This window comes from Curcuma longa, chromosome 4, assembly GCF_044706935.1.
Source record: "Curcuma longa cultivar G26 ecotype Majalengka, Jawa Barat chromosome 4, ITB_CL_G26_1.1, whole genome shotgun sequence".
Lineage (NCBI taxonomy): Eukaryota > Viridiplantae > Streptophyta > Magnoliopsida > Zingiberales > Zingiberaceae > Curcuma > Curcuma longa.
In genome coordinates, this window is record NC_133864.1 from 19,488,694 (window position 1) to 19,498,644 (window position 9,951).

Below are 9,951 nucleotides of genomic sequence, written 5' to 3' on the forward strand. Positions count from 1 at the left end.
AAGGAGACTCATTTAACCGGTTTTTATCCGGGGTTTGATCTACCGAATATCAAGGGATCATCCACCTTACGGACACACCGAGGAGTAGGGGCAAGTTATCCCCGAACCTCGTACATCCTAGAGTCTGTATTGCTTTCCTTTTGTTAGTTATTTTCCGCTGCGCACTAACATTCTTGTGGAAGAAAATCGATTTTCAAGAGGGCTATTCACTCCCCCCCTCTCTAGCCATCTCCGATCTTCAACAGATCGTAGTCGATTATTGGCTAGTACCAAGGACAGTGATACGATTCATGGCTTTGAAAGTCGTCCAAATGATAGTTTGGCGTAGATAATTGATAGAAGCGAAGCTTGTTAGACTACACCATCCGTCAGGTATACATAATATAAGTGCTATTCTTAAATTTTAATTTTCAATTATGTCTTACACCTGTTATATCCTACATGGATGTGTTGCGAGTGTTATAATAATTTTATAATTATTATTTTTCTTCTACTATGCATGTTTATGAAACGTATAAATACGCACAACGCACTGAGCTCTGATAGGCTCTCGCAAGAGTACGGTTGTCGTCAAGTAATAAAAAGTTATTGAACCACAAATACCATGGAATTAATCACTAGACTAGCACAAAAAGAGTCGCGAGTGAATGAGTTTCGGTGTTGGGGCGAGAAAAAGGAGAACTGAAGGTCCTAATCCATGAATGAAAAGGAATCGACTATATGGCAGGTATGGGAAATGATCCTAGGATTTCGGATTCCTTGAGATTATGACTAATAGCATCATGGACGTTTTGTTATTCCTCAATGTTTATATCAATGTAGGGATTCTAACTAAGCTACCCAATTAGACCTCGTCAAGCTTCATCGGAATTAAATCATGATCCTCTAATATTATGATCACTAGTTCGAGATGATACCTAAATAGCCCGGTTCTATAGCTCTCCCGCTACCACCGGGCACTCTGAAAATACTATTGGTATCCTACTCTCTGTTATCGAGTACCCAATTAAGGACCTCTTCCTAGTAATTAATAACTGTTAGTTATCCCTCATAAGAATTTATTACAGTTTAAGAATATCCTTGGAAAGTCTGGTTAAAAAGGTTCACCTCCTGTCACAAGACACCCCGATCATATGATCCTAATATTTTCTATAAATCATAATTCACTCCCATCCATATGAAATCAAGCCTTTAAAATATCACTAAATACATACAAGACACAAAATTCCATATAACAAAGTATAAGCATGTCATAGAAGATAGAAAATAACAAATCCATCGAATATAATCATCTGATATATCTCAATTCCTCCTACATCCTAGAATCTAAGAGATCTACTCCATGATGGAGGGAATATAATTCGAGAAGGAAGAGGAAGAATTCATCTTTATTCTAAAATCCAAGAAAGAAAGGAAAAAGGACTTATCAATATGTACGGATCTTCCTTGAATTATGATCTCCTCATCAGCGGTGGATGGAAGCGGTGGAGTAGCCTCGGGAAGATAGATGTGATGGTGAATTCCCCTTCGAAACGTGGTTACGGTGCCTCCTTGTCGTCCTCTGGCGGCTTCCCCCAAAAGGATTTTGAAAAGATGTTTAAATGGGGTCCTAGCGTGACATGGCCGTGTTTCGTGGAACGGCCAAAAAACTCTGCCCGAACTCTTCGCTGGCACGACTCAAAGTAGGTCCGGTTCTGAGAGATAGGCACGACCTCTAGCAGTTGTGGTTCTGTTTCTGGGGCACAATCATGCCTTATAGGCACGGCCTGAGGCAGTTGTGGTTCTGTTTCTGGGGCACGACCATGCCTTGTAGGCACGGTCCAAAGCTGACTTGCTTCTGAGTTGAGAGCACGGTCTTGCTTGGTGGCATGGTTTGGAGCAGCTGCTCTTCTGAGAGCATGGCACGACTGTGCCTTGTAGGTATGACCCAGTCTTGGCTTTTATTGTTCTTCCTTCATTCTGCCTTATTTCACATCGATTTCCATCCTATAAATGTAAAAGTATGAGAGTAGACCTCCGAACTAAAAAATAAAGAAAATATGCCTAGTGCATGAATAAAGGATGCGATAAACATAGAGTATCAACATGAAAATGCATAAAGATATCCAATAAAAGTAGTAAAAATATATGCATACCCTACACACATCAAGCTCCACCTTACATCTTCTACCAAGGTCTTGCTATCTCCATAGCTCATCATCCTTTTTGATCCCTTGGGTGTCCCATATCACCTTTCACCGTACTCCACCAAATCCTAAGCTATCAAGTACCTATGGTTCTTGAAGGTGCCTGGAATTTCGTCCTGTTCAATTTCTGCCAGATAAAAATTTTACAGGGACGGAACCTTTCTAAGAAACCTACATCTTCGATCAGACATGTGCTTGATTGATCAAGCAAGTTCTTGACCAATCGAAACACACCTTGATCGAAGCATAAGATCATTGGAACTCTTGTGTTGGTATTCAGGATCCATACAAAGAAAACAACTTACGCAGCGGAATAAATAAATTGTACCTTTCCTTTGTAGATTGTTTAGAAGATGATTCGTTACTCGAAGATCTCTTGATCTTCTGTTGTATTCCTCTCTTCTTCTTGGACGTCGTGTGGGCGACGATCTACCAAGATGAATTCCACCCAACTCCTCTTTTCCTCTCTTCCAAACCGATGGCAACAAGAGGAAAAACTTCCTCTTCTTCTTCCTCCTTCTCTTCTTCTTCCTCCTTCTCTTCTTCTTCCTCTTCTTCTTCCTCTTCTCTTAGGCACCGGCCCTAGCAAGGAAGACAAGGAGAAGAGGGGATGAAGTGGGCGCCGGCCCTAGCAAGCAAAGGAGGAGAAACTTGGTGAAGAGGGCGCTGGCCCTAGCTTGAAGAAACAAAGTGAGATGTGGGGAATAGGGGGCGCCAGCCCTAAATAATAATCAAGAGCAAGATTAGTTGTATATTTGAGCCGCCTCCTCTCCTCTCCTTTTATAGTTTTGCCATCTTAGGAAATTTAGGAAAAAATAACAGAATTAATATAATTTTATTGGATAACAAAATTTAATAAAATTTTGTTGGATAATAAAATTTTGTTGGATAACAAAATTAACATAATTCTATTTAGGATTAACCGAATTCTTAACAAAATTCTAAACAAAATTCTTAACAGAATTCTTATTGGGTGGATATGAGGCTTTATCTAGAGGCTACAACAGAGACCTAGAGAAGGAATTGGTTTAGGCCTCTTGATGGGCTTGGGCTTCCTGTGTTCTCCCAAAACACCCAACTCAAGTCCATCAATAATAATTTATACCACTAAAGGGTTATTATTGAACTACCGCACCAATCTCATATTACAATATGGGCTTCTTCTTATCATGAGTGCATTAATCTCCCTATGTTTAAAGATATCGTATGTCCGTTAATTAATTGAATTACTGACAACTCAATTAATTAACTTCTAATTCCAAGAGTAGTACCACTCAATTTTATTATCATGCGAACTAAGTCCACCTGCAGGGTTTACATGATAATCCTTATGAGCTTCTCAAGGGGACATCATCAACCTAAATAATTAGGACACAAGTTTCTTCTATAATCAACAACACACCATATACATAGTATTTTCTCCCAACTTATCGGGCCTATTGATTTAACGAATAAATATCACCCTTTGATGAATTAAAGAAATAAATACTAAGTATATGTGCTTGTTATTATATAGGGATTAAGAGCAAGCACATCCATAACAACAGAGGTCTAGTTCGATTATATAGTCAGTATAAATCGAACGATCTCAAATGGTCCTGCTCAATACACACAAAGTGTACTAGTGTAATTTTATAGTCAAGATAAACTAATACCAATTACACTACAACCACTTTAATGATTTGTCTCTATTCATCTTGGTTGTGAGCTACTATTTATAATTTATAAGGAACTATTAACATGATCTTCTATGTGGCACCAGACACCATGTTATCTACAATATTAATTAAGTGGACAACTGCATTAACATATATAAGAATATAAAATGCAAACATTTGACCAAAGTGATTCTCATTTTAAATTATTTCAAAATAGATGCTCATATAAAAAGCTAGGCTTATAGTATACATCCCAACAGTTCTCCTAAGCCCTTGCACACTTAGACTCACATATTAATAATATAACAAGGCCTAATTTAAACTCATATGATAACACATCAAAATAACCATGGCTTAACCACTTGAGGTTCTAACAATCTTCTCATTTTTTATGTTATCAAAATTTTTAAAATTAGGGTAAAGTAACAAAATAAAAACACATGTAGATAATAATGAACTCAATCATAAACTCCTCTTGCATTTATACCTAATTTCCATTTTCTCCCCCTTTTGACAACAATAAAAAGATGGGGTCTAATGAACTCAAACTTTCCCCTATTTTTGGAAATATGGTAAAAAAATTCTTAATAATAGAAAATCTTGAAATTTTTATTAGGAGTAGAACAATATATTCTATCACTGAAAATTAATTTTCATCAAAAATTCCTTTTCATTAATTTTCTATTTTCAATATACATGATTTTACTTAGAAACTTATTTAAAAATTTCTACATGTCCAAAAATCATGAAATTTTAGCTAATGATATATTATATATTTCTAGAAAAATAATTCAAATAAATTTTTTAACAAAATATTTAGATTGAAATTTTTGGATTTTACTCATGCATATCGAGTCAACCATATATTCAAAATTTTCTTTTCCTTTAGTTGACTTTTCTAGAATTTTTTCTAAGTGGTTAAAATGGATTTCAAAATAAATTCATACCTACAATATTTATCAAATATGTTCTATGAATACAAAATTATGATATTTTCTAATTTGGCCCTTAGGATTTTTAAAATTATATTTTGATCCTCCATACTCTAATCTTTGTTGGCTAAATTTTGTTCTCAGGTTCTTTAAAAATAAATTTAGCTAATTTAAACTAATAGAAATTTTTTCTAAAGTTAGTTTTAAGGAATCTACCTAGTCCCTTAACCTTAAATTGTCATTTGATAATTTTTCAAATTCTTCTTTTGGGCATGACAGAGATAGTTGGTTTTCTAAATCAATTTTAGCTTCTTTCGATTCCATGCATTTATTTCTAACTTTACATAATGATCTGAAAAGCATCTTAATTGCATCATAAATTGATATGCGGGTAAATGTCTTATTTCAGTTACCATTTCGAATTCATATATCGAGGCTCCTCTTACACTATTGCTCTCTTCGGATGATGAGTAGACTTCTTCCTTCTCATGGATTGCCATGAATGCAAGTCCCACCATTTGTTCTGACCCTAAATCTTCTACGGACTCATCCCAAGTCACTTTTAGATTTTTATGCTTGGATTTTATAGGTTAATGGGTAAAAATCACAAGTTCACGACTATAGTTAAGTTATAAAAAATAGTGATCCTACAAGGGTTGTAAAATTGAGTACCAATCAAAATTACGAAGCAGACTATCTAGACAATCAAAAATCGCAAGAGTTGAGAAAGAAAAGGAAACAAATTGAGAAAAAACAAGGAGTTATAGAAAAAATCTGATTTTAGAAAATGACTCTAAGATTTTGATTTCATCACGATGACTTTAGACACCCTAAATACTATTTACTTACATACCTCAATGTTTATATGCATATAGGTGGTTATCTTGAGATACCAGTATAGACTTTTGGAATTATGTTGGTCTGCCTACATAAACGTAATGTCTACTTTCAAGGTAGCCTTATTAAAGCGATCACTTTCTTAGGGAGGCTCCTATCACAATGTCTTACAATCCTCAAGGTGCTATCCCTTACTTCATAACTCCGAATTGGGATAAACTCATTAGGCCCTGTGATAGCTAATGGGGTGTTCATGAGATTTTGGAATACTTTTGTGATCAATCCCTCATATCTAGGTCTTTATGGGTCAGATATTTGGGTTCACCATTTGGTCATTCCTCGCATCCCATTGTATATGAAGATGCACGGTTAGTATCAAAATCATGTATGCACAATAAAGTCAGATCATAGATAAACACATCATATGAGAAAGAAAGATAAATAAATAAATAAAATAAATATCACTAATTCATCGGGCTACTCCCTCATTCTAGAATCTAGAGAACTACTCCATCGAGATAGAGTTACAACCGAAAGAATGAGAAGAAGATATCCTATAACTCGAATCAAGAGAAAATAGAAGAGGAAGCTATGTTGTTATCGATGCCTTCAAAAGAATCTTTAAGCTCTAGAGCGGATGTAAACATCAACGACTCCTTGGAACGGCTCTCCTAGGGTTCTCTATCATGGGAAAACACCTCCTCCCCAGATCATGAGGCTCTTAAGGCTTTATAGCCCTCCAAACAGATAAATTCCATTAGAGATTTCCTATTCTATTGGGGTGTAACCATTGAAGCACGATGATGCTAGGTATCACAGTCGAGCCGTGTTAAGCGACAATGGTCAGGCTGTGTTAGGTGGCATGATCGACCATGCTAGGAGGCAAAAGATGGGGCTCGACTCGCCCATGCTCAATGGCACGGGCCAGCTGTGCCCAGTGGCATAGCCCAGCCGTGTCAGGCTCTATGGTGGATAACCAGGCATGACCTAGCAGTGTCGGGCTCTATGGTGGATAACATGGTTGTGCCTGATGGCACGGCCTGCGCATGCCTGCGATTGAGTCGATGGGTCTTCAATAGAGAATGGCACGGTCGTGCCGATGAGCATGACCTACCGATGTCAAGCTTTGTGGTTGTTCCATTTTTCATCTAACTTCAGATTGAAGAATATGCCCATGTCATGAGACACGACTAGAGCATGTTCCTTGTTGTAACTCTGGTTCCAAGGCTCTTTAGCTCCAATTAAGCTCCGATTTTACATCCTATCAATCAAAAAGCACAAAGAGCAGTTCTCTGAACTAAAAGAATAAAATTGATGTAAAAGAAATGAAAGTATGTAAAATATGTTCATGCCATATAACAAAATGAATGCACAATAGTATCAAAATCTATGCATGATACACACATCAAATGCTCACGGACTTAAACTTTTACTTATCCTCAAGAAAAATCTCAAATTTAGATCTATGTGTGTGAGTGATACATCATAGTCCCTAATGAATCAGTCTAGTCCTATCATGTAGTTTCACTCATGAACAAAGATCACCAAATTGTCTAAATGTGGCCAAATTGAAAGTTCTTTGTGCTCAGTGCAAAAAGTAATTTGACTCTTTCTAGTCTCAACCTCTAATCATAGTCAAGTCATTATGTCACCATGTTTCTAATGATTCCGGCAATAGGCACTTACCTGCCACATGATGGTCTGTCAATTTATCAAAATTAAAAATTTATTAATTATTAACCAAACCTCTATTTATCGTTTAAGTAGTATAACAGAGATCTGCGTTTCTCTCATGGACTCAATGATGAAAATTCTATCCTAAACATTTGGTGCGAGGTTTTTATTTGTTGATCATCATTATTCATTCCTAACTATTTACAAGATCCCTAACTATAATATTTATTTCTATTCCACATAAAATACAACAACTTTACAAAAGTTAGAACATGTTCATTATTTGATTCATGGCCATCACAACAATCATTCACTGATATAACACTAACATGAACTGGTTCAACAATAGCATTCATCAAACATACAATTATTCAACAACTTGTTCCATTTACAATAATAATAACTTATTACATGAACTTCATTCATACAAACTCAACATACAACATGCTTCTATTTATATAACTTACAACATGAATTCCGAGTCATACAACAGGTACAAATGACTTAACATACAACATACAAAATACAACATCACTCAACCAACATAAATCATACAACAATCAATCCTACAAATTACCAACATAATCAACACCATCTTATTAGAGGTGAGGTTATAAACAACACAGCAACACAACTGCACAACCGATGCAATCATCTTAGAAGTTATACAACAACACAACTTAAACATGTTCAACTCGAGTTCACCACTACAACTACACTGAATTCAACACAAATATCATTGATACACAAGCTCAACAATTCAACATGAATTCCATTTGTTATACAATACTTAGTTCATGTGCACATGACTCACAACAACACTTCAATCATATAGCCAGCTTCTCATACTATCCATGTACCCTTGAACAAACAACCATATTAACATCAATTCAACAACTCAAGCATTTACATAATCTCATCCAATTCAAACCAAAACCCAAATAACTTCATGCTATCAGAAATCGAACCAAACAACAGAGTTAGAATCAGTGTTAGTAATTAGGATCAGAGTAGGAATTAGGGTTAAAATCAAAGTTAGGAATTAGGGTTAAGATCATAGTCAGGGATTAGGTTTAGAAATTAGAGTTAGTTCATGGGGGGGTGGTTTCATTCAAATTAACAAATACAAAAGCTAACAACAGATGGGAGAGTTGAATGGAAATCAAGCTAGGGTTAGGGATTTCGTTTCCTGATTCATCACAGAGTGAGGCTAGCAACCGGAGGTGGATTTTTTTGCTAATGGAAGTGGTTCTCGCCGAGGTGATTACCGAGAGACATGGTCGGAGAAGATGAAGCTCAGGATCCTCAGCCGCTGCTCTGATGCCCTAATACAACCGCAGACAAGGATCAGAAAACAATGAATGAAAGAAACCTTACTTGCCCTTTTCAGTGTCGACGGAGAGGCAAAATTGCTCAAGTGCTCTACCACAACCGTAGACAGATGCCGGTGTGGAATCCTTGCTACAACCGTAGACAAGGTCTGGCCACCTTCGGAGCTTCTGTGGACGCGGAGGAGTAGCTGTCGTCGGCGCCTGCGTATAGGAACAACTGCTCATAGCGATAGAGCTTAACTGACAGGGGAGAAAAACTCACACCGGAATGCACCGCTCGTGGTGGAGGATCAAGCGGAGGATCGACGACGAATCAACCATCAAAGCTGTCGGCGCCGCCAAACTTTGATCGGGAATTGGGGGAAGATGAAGAAGCGGAGGCTCGGCGAAGATAAAGAACAGAGGAAAAATCACGAATTGAGGAATAACAGTAACCCTTAAATCTCGAGCCCCCGCTTCTCTGAGCTAATTTCGCATTGAACCGGGCTTAATCTGGGCTTGGCTTGATCTAGGCTTGGCTTAATCTGGGTTGAATGTAGTGAGTCGGCTGAATTGGGCTGAACCATTAATTAAACCAGGCTAAATGAATAGAAATGGACTAGATGAGTGATTTATAGTGGGTAAAATCGAATTTGAACTCATATTAAGCTTGATTGAACTATATCTCAATCCAAGTTGAACCCAAGCTCGAATCAGGATTATTTTTCTTTTAAATTGGACCTCCAAATATTGTTATCTTCAGCCTAATTTTTTGTAAAATAAAATATAACAAATTAATATTCATAAATTTTTATAAATTAATAAAAAATAGAATAAAGATTAAAAAAAAATTCATCCAAGATAAAAAATCAATCCAAAATCTAATTTATAACATGAAATATAACCAAAAATAGTTCAAAATAATCCTAATTAACCCGATCAAAATGCTAATTATCACCACACGCAAGGTTCGCCCCCCCCCCCCCCCCCCAAAGTGCTATGCACCATCTACACCAGGTCTTAAAGTAATACTCGATATTAAGAAAAACATGACAAGTATTTCTCCAGTAACATAACTCGATCTCAAAGGGTACCATATTGGTTCCACTCATGACAACTATTTTTTATCTTTTTTTTACACACTACATAATTTTTTTTTCTTCACACATTTTTTTTCTTATTCAAGATTTTGATTTTTTTTTCCAAAGAGTATCATGATATGAGTTTTTCTAGTAACCAAAATACAATGAGGGGTCACCTAGAAAACAAAAGTACTAATTTGATTCTATGAATCATAACTATTCTCAGATATATCAACTATTAAAATCAAGCATAATGTGAAAAGGGATCTAAA

General features: G+C 36.4%; 1 long non-coding RNA gene across 1 annotated transcript; it reads right to left on the reverse strand.

Moving 5' to 3' along the window:
• Nucleotides 1–8,373: 8,373 nt before the first annotated feature.
• Nucleotides 8,374–9,003, reverse strand: LOC141825950 (uncharacterized). The gene is made up of 2 exons (XR_012601587.1): nucleotides 8,881–9,003; nucleotides 8,374–8,835 (listed from the first exon to the last, which is right to left on the reverse strand). It is a non-coding gene; the product is annotated as an uncharacterized LOC141825950 (long non-coding RNA).
• Nucleotides 9,004–9,951: the final 948 nt, after the last annotated feature.